Consider the following 7,607-nt stretch of genomic DNA (forward strand, 5'->3'; position numbering starts at 1 on the left):
CAAGGTTTGTTCTAATTGTTTTTTAGTTGTTTGATATTTTGCATGTTTAGGAGATCACAAGGTAACTTGTTACCCATTGATCTTGAAATTGAAAGAACTTTGACCAACAATAGAAGACTTGTTAGAAATACTTTGAGAGGTATTGGTGAGTTTGTGGATATTCAACCAAATACAATTGAGTTCATCAACCCTTTTGCAAGAGAAGGAGAGGATAACCCAACACAAAATCAACCACAAAATCAACCCATAATGCCTAAATTTTCATCACATTCCTTACCAACCAAGGAGAACCTACCAAATGGTACTCCCACACCACAACATTTGACCGGTAATTTCATTGCAAAATCCGCATTTATCCAATTAGTCGAAAAAAGCCAATTTGTGGGGATGCCTAGTGAAGACCCTCATTCTCACATGGAAACTTTTTGTGACTATTGTGATGCAATTTCTCAAACAGGAGTTACTCAAGACCAAATTTGATGGGTCTTATTTCCTTTTTCTTTGATTGGTACCGCGAAGCAATGGTTAAAGAGCCTTGATAAGGCTACTCTTGGTATTGACTCTTGGAAGAAATTGGCACTTGCTTTCTACAAAAAGTTCTATCATCCGAAAAAGACTAACATGCTAAGAGCCCAAGTCACGGGGTTCGAACAAAGGGACCAAGAATCTTTGTATGAAGCTTGGGAGCGATTCAAGGGAACTTGCCGCTCATGTCCTCATCACGGACTTAGCGAGTGGTTCTTGGTACAACAATTTTGGAATGGTCTTTATGAAGACTCCCGAAACATTCTCAACATGGGATCAAATGGTATGTTTACCGAAGTTGATGATAATCAAACATGGAACAAGATTGAGGAAATGGCGGTCCATAACTCAAAATATAGTACACCTCGGAAGGCTACTAAAGGAGGAAAGCATGAAGTGGACTCTATTACTCAATTGGGTGCTCAACTTAGTGCTCATATTGATACCATTAACTTGAAGTTTGAGAAGGCTATGGATAAGATTGAAGAAGCCTCCAAATCACCTAAGCAATATGTTAATGCCATGGTGGCATCTTCATCAATTCCAAGTGGAGTATGGGAGAGTTGTGTAACTTTGGGACATGACCAAAGTGAATGTAGGGGAACAAGTGAACAAGTGAATGTTTTCCAAGCATACAAGAGTGGTACCCCTTATTCCAACTATTACAATTAAAACACCAAATTCCATCCCAACCTCTCATACAAAAGCCAAAATGTTCAAAACCCTCAAACAACATACACCCCACCTCCAATGAGAAACCAAGCTCAAAGACCCTTTTACAATCAAAACCAAAGTTATCAAAACCAAACTCCATACAATCAAACAAATTACCAAGGTTTTGATGTTCAAAAAGCGGTCCTCAAAATGCAAAAGAACCAACAAGATTTTTTCACTCAAATGCAAAAGGATAGCCAAGCAAAAGACATCACCATCAACAACATCCTAGCTCACACAAAGATGTTGGAGACCCAAATGTCTCAATTGGCATCTTCAAGTTCACAAAGACAAAAGGGGCAATTACCGCCTCAAGGTAATACCCCAAGATAAGAATCGGTGAGTGCCATCCATTTGAGGAGTGGTACAAGGTATGAAGGGCCGAAGAGGCCCATTGATGAAGATGTTGTGAATGCTAGCGACAAGGAAAGAATTGTTGAAAACTCTAAAGAAGAAGAACCAACCATTCAAGAAGCTTCAAAGAAGGATGAAGAAAAGGCCAAAGATAAGGAGCCTATTGTGATTAGACGTCCTTTTCCAAGTAGTCAAGCTAAGCCTAAGTTTGATGACCAACTTGGAAAATTCATGGAGATTGTGAAAAACTTGGAAGTCTCAATTCCATTTACGGAATTAATCAATCATGTTCCGTCCTATGCTAAGTATATGAAAGATATTCTTATAAAGAAGAAATCCATCCGGAAGCTTAAGACTATTGCTTTCACTTAAGTGAGTAGTGCCATCCTACAAGGAAGTTCACCTCCAAAATTAAAGGATCCGGGAAGCTTCTCTATTCCATGTACCATTGGCGACACCACAATCAACAAAGCTCTATGTGACCTTGGGGCAAGTGTGAGTGTTATGCCATATTCGGTAAGCAAGAGGTTAGGAATGGGAGAACTCAAGTGAACTAATATCACACTTCAAATGGTGGATCGATCTACGAAAACACCTTTATGGGTATGGGAAAATGTGCCGGTAAGAATTGGCAAGTTCTTTATCCCGGTGGACTTTGTTATCGTTGATATGGAAGAAGACTCCAACATTTCTATCATTTTAGGAAGACCTTTCTTACACACCGCGGGAGCGGTGATTGACGTGAAACATGGAGAACTAACCCTTGAAGTGGGAGACGAAACAATCACTTTTAATCTTGACAAGACAATGAGAGCTCCCCGATTACATGAGCCATGTTTCATGGTTGATCACTATAGCCGGCAAGATGATAGGGAGAAGTTGGCATTTCAATGGAAGAAGAAAGTGGATGATGCTCCATTCAAAGAGCAAGGAAGTTTCAACAAAGAGAGCTTGAAAAACTCACCCATGACAAGTGAAGAAGAAGGCCTCATTGGCCAAGACAAGAAAGAAGGAGAGTTATCTTCATCAACTCATGAAATTTTTAGGGATCAAGTAGACGAAGTATGCGGTCTTTGGGATGATGAGTTTGAAGGGATATTCAATCCCTATATCGGTAACGTTATAACCCAAGACCACTATGAAGAACAACAAGTGCAAATGTATATTGAAGATCTTTATCATAACAATGAACAAGCTTTCGACTACTTCTTCAAGATGTTGAGCAACATCAACAACACCTTGAACATGCCCCCTTGACATCTCATTATTGGATGAGAGTTTGGTAGAGTCCTCCCTAAACCACCATTTGTAAATATTCTAACTCCCTAACTCGTATTTTAATTATTCTATTGCATTTTTGTCAACTTTGGATTTATATTTTTATGCCTTGATCAAGATTTTCATCATTTTGAGAGAAAGTGAGGGAGGGACTCAATCGTTTATTGATGTGTAGTGTTTTGCCTTAGTGTGGAGATAGCAAATTGCTTAGGCTATCCAAGCCTTCGTAGTGCCCCCATAATGAAGACCACAAGAAATGAAGTGTGAATGACACGGGGTACGAAATGCCCACGGATGGACCTGAATCCTTGTGGCAGAGGGACAATCCGAGCGACCCGACGAGGATCCGCTCGTCCTGAGAAGAACCCGAGCGTCCTGGGCAGGATATGCTCGTCTTGTGAAGCTGGAAAAGAAAATTTTGGGTCTGACTAAGAATCCGAGCGTCCCACTTTGGAATCCGCTCGTCTCAGTCAGGATGCTCGTCCTACTGGGAATCCGCTCGTCTTATTGCTGAAGAATTCTGGGATTTCTCCTTGACAAAGAATCTGAGCGTCTCCAATCCAGACCGCTCGTCCTGCCACAAAAAGACGCTCGTCTTGCTGATACGACGCTCGTCCCTAGCGCGTCTTTTCCTGAAGCCAAAAATAGATGAATTCGCTCGTCCCGACGCCTGTCCGCTCGTCTCCCCCTCTGATTTTCAAAAATAACGGGATTAAATACCCCTTTCCCAATTCATTTCCCCATTCATAATATAAACACAACTCAAAACCCTCATTCTCTCCATCAACCAACATCAAATTTCTCAACCAAAATCACCCAAATTAAATCCAAACTTCCTCAAAACACAATTAAATCACTCCTTCACCAAGAACAAGTTATTATAACACCAACATCTTCAAAGTTTAAGTCGATTTTTGGGATACAAGGCAACATTCAACTATCCTAAATCGATTTGGGTCTTATTGGAATTTTGAAGAAATCAAGCTTATCTTTGGTGTTACTACATAAAGGAGCATAGCAAGAACAAAAGGTGGAAGTAAGGCACCCCCAAAGAAGAACCTTTCCAAAAGACATCAAGCTCTTCAAGCTATTCAAGCATCTAAGGCATTGGTGGTTCAAAATGCATGGTTGGAAATTCAAGAGTCTATTCCTCCTATGGAAGCTACTACTTCTACTCCGGTTGTTGAACAACTAGATGATTATCCGGAGGTAATTATCACTTCCGACTCTCATAGGGAGAAATTTGTTTCCTTTGCTAAGAAATCTATTTTGCCCACCAAATTCGTATGCCAAGAGACCTTGTCAAAATTGGGTATCTTAGAACAAACCAAGACCTTTTTCGAGTCCATGGGATTTAGTACATTCTTTAATATGCAAGAGTTGACTTACTCATCCCTCACCTTAGAGTTCTTAATCTCTTTTAAAGTTGCCAAGGAGGAGGCTCTAAGGAACATTGAATTCCGGCTCGAGAATGTTGATAGGAAATTGTCTTTTGAAGAGTTTGGTAATGTTTTTGGCCTTAGCAATGACCCAACCTACACGAAGAAACCCACCAAGTATGATCCCGCTCCCTTATGGAAGGCTATTACCGGGAGAGAGTTTACAACTTATCATGATTGTCGTGCTCTTTTTGTCCATCATCCGGGCATAAGGGTATGACACAAGGTTGTTGGGCATACTTTGATTGCTAGGAAGGGCACGAACCATTTCACCGAACTTGAATTTATTCATCTTGAGTCGACCTTGAACATTGGAAGAGAGTTCACCAAAAAGTACAACATTCTCCAACTTTTGATTGAGAGGTGGCTCAAAGTCGATCATGGAAAAGAAGGCACGGCCTTTATTGTTAATGGAGGTTTAGTAACTTATTTGGCAAAACACTTCAACCGGAACTTCAACAAAGATAGCACCTATAAACAGGTTAAGGGAGGCCATATCATTGATCTAGCCACCATAGTTCAAAAATTCTAATGGGTCACGAATAATACTCTTGATGACAAATTTGCATGGTTAACAAAAGATGCTAAATCCTTCACATTGCCAAGCAAGATTTGCCGATTGAATGTTCATAGGCCAACCTACCTTATCCCACTCTCCGAGGAAGCAGAGTTTATTATACAACACCAAGGGGAAGACACTGCCGAGCCCTCCTCCTCCATTATCACCCCACCTTACCCATTCACCTACCATGAAATTCAACCCGAAAATGTTAATGCGAGGAATGACTACTTGACTCTCTTGATGAAAGAAATGCACAAGCAAGCTTATGAGGATAGAGTCAATGCTTGAAAGCACAATATCCGCCTCTCCTACATCTTGCTAGGCAAGGACTTCTTGACCCATTTTGTACTTTCTTATGTTCATAAGAAAGTACAAAATAACTTACTAGAATTCACGTAAATGAATGAGTAATATTATGCGATGTACGATGATCTAATAATGAATTTCACTTGGTGCGATAGACACTTTGATGCACAGCTTTTACGAGAATAAGCAAACAGAAAAATAGTTAAAATATTTTTGCTCAAAAGTATGCTTAAAATAATTTTTCCAAAAGTCTAATTTGTGCTTTGGATGTGAATAGTATTTATAGGAAAAGTCTAGGGAATGCAAAACCCTAAACCCTAGCACCGAAATAAAGGAGGCAAGATTTAGGTTTTAAAATCCTAACTTATTTTCCAAGAAATATATTTATCTTCCCTTTGTTTATTGTTGAGAATATCTTTTAGAAACCCTAGGTTTGTTACATGGAAGATAAACGACTCCTAGGAGGCCGTCTAACATACCAGACGAAACCCTGCGTAGGTTTCGGTCAATAACAAAACGAGATATAATTTATTAAATACCCTAGTTTGCATGACAACTCATAAGTTGTATTACTAACCAATAGGAATATTCACGAATACATTAATCAGTTTAAACTCATGATAAATATAAATAAAATACTCTTTTATCTTTTGAAAACATTTGAAGGATCTATTTCCAAGGACATGCATCATTTGTGTCATTCAAAGTTATAGGTAAAATAGCTATAACATTGAACTTGATTAGTAAAGTTATAAGTGAAACAGTTATAACTTTACTACTCAAAAATCACTCTAAATGGAATTGTTACCAGATGACGACCTATACTATCTATTTCACAAAGATCTTCAGTATACGAATCATCTCTTCATCTTGATCACAAAACTCTTCATCTTAAATCATGTGTTATTTGATGTAGATCTAGCCTGAATTATTCTTCAATGTTATAACCAAACTAGTTATAACTTTGCATTATAAACTCAATGTTATACTTCAAACTCTTATAACATTGACTCAGATTCTTCAAAGTTGTATCTCCTTGAGCTATAACTTGATCTCACAACTTGTAATTGTTGTTAGCTATAATAAGACTTAAGCACACAATTACATGCATATGATATATAACATTATATAATATTCATATCATCACTTGTCATTGTCAAAACAATGTTATAGGTTCAAGGGCATTCACTTGCTTATTTGTGCGCTTACACTCTTGTTGATCATGTCCCAAAGTTCCACAATTCTCACATACTCCATTTGGGATAGAAGATGTTAACACCATGGCATTGACTTGTTGGTGTTGCTTGGGTGATTGAGAGGCCTCATTCATCTTGGCTATAGCCTTGTAAAAATTTTAAGTTCATTGTGTCAATGTGGGAGCATAGTTGGGCATCCAAATCGGCACTCAATTATGTGACGTAGTCAACTTCATGTCTCCCTCCCATAGTAGCTTTTCTTGGCCTACTATATTGAGAGTTGTGAACCGCCATCTCCTCTATCTTGGCCCAAGTTTGGTTATCATCTACCTCGTTGAATCTTCCATTAGAACCCATGTTGAGCACATTCCTTGAGTCTTCATACAAACCATTCCAAAATTGTTAGACTATAACCATTTGGTTAACCCATGATGAGGACAAGAGCGAAATGTATCTTTGAATCTTTCCCATGCCTCATATAGAGACACTGCATCTCTTTGCTTGAACCCGGTGATATAGGCTCTTAACATGTTGGTTTTCTCCGGAGGGTAAAACTTCTTATAAAAGGCAAGTGCTAACTCCTTCCATGAATCAATTCTAAAAGTGGCCTTATCTAGGCTCTTCAACCATTGCTTTCCGGTTCCAATCAAGGAAAAAGGAAACAATACCCATCGAATTTGATATTGTGTTACCCCCGTTTGGGAAATTGCATCACAATAGTCACAAACAGTCTCCATGTGCAGATGAGGATCCTCACTAGGCATCCCTCCTAATTGACTTCGTTCGACATATTATATGAATGCGGATTTGGCAATGAAATTACCGGTAATGTGAGGTGGTGTTGGAGTACCATTGGGTATGTTCTCTTCGCTTGGTACAAAATGAGATGAAAATTTAGGCATTGTAGGTTTATTTTGTGGTTGGTTTGGAATTGGGTTCTCCTATCCTTGCCTTGAGAAAGGGTTGGTAAACTCAACACTATCCGTTTGGATGATACCAATGTCCACTAGTTCTTCAATACCCATAATTGTTGAAGTACCTCTAACGATTCTTCTAATATCTATGTCAAAGTTCTCTCGATTTCGGGATCAATAGGTAAAAGACCGCCTTGATCTATAACACCCCCATCTACCAAGGAGCCTTAACAAGACCTTCCCCTGCAGATAAGGGCGTTACCATCTCAGTTGCCCGAGGTCAGTAATAATCAAATGTCGATAAAAGAACAGTTATATT

At 39.1% G+C, this 7,607-nt stretch overlaps 2 non-coding genes across 2 annotated transcripts; one reads left to right on the forward strand and one right to left on the reverse strand.

The window, feature by feature from the left end:
* Positions 1 to 621: 621 nt before the first annotated feature.
* Positions 622 to 728, reverse strand: LOC141615770 (small nucleolar RNA R71). The gene has a single exon (XR_012530171.1). It is a non-coding gene; the product is annotated as a small nucleolar RNA R71 (small nucleolar RNA).
* Positions 729 to 6,797: 6,069 nt separating this feature from the next.
* LOC141615965 (small nucleolar RNA R71) lies at positions 6,798 to 6,904 on the forward strand. Its single transcript, XR_012530348.1, has one exon. It is a non-coding gene; the product is annotated as a small nucleolar RNA R71 (small nucleolar RNA).
* Positions 6,905 to 7,607: the final 703 nt, after the last annotated feature.

The sequence above is a fragment of the Silene latifolia genome, chromosome 11 (assembly GCF_048544455.1).
Source record: "Silene latifolia isolate original U9 population chromosome 11, ASM4854445v1, whole genome shotgun sequence".
Classification (NCBI taxonomy): Eukaryota; Viridiplantae; Streptophyta; class Magnoliopsida; order Caryophyllales; family Caryophyllaceae; genus Silene; species Silene latifolia.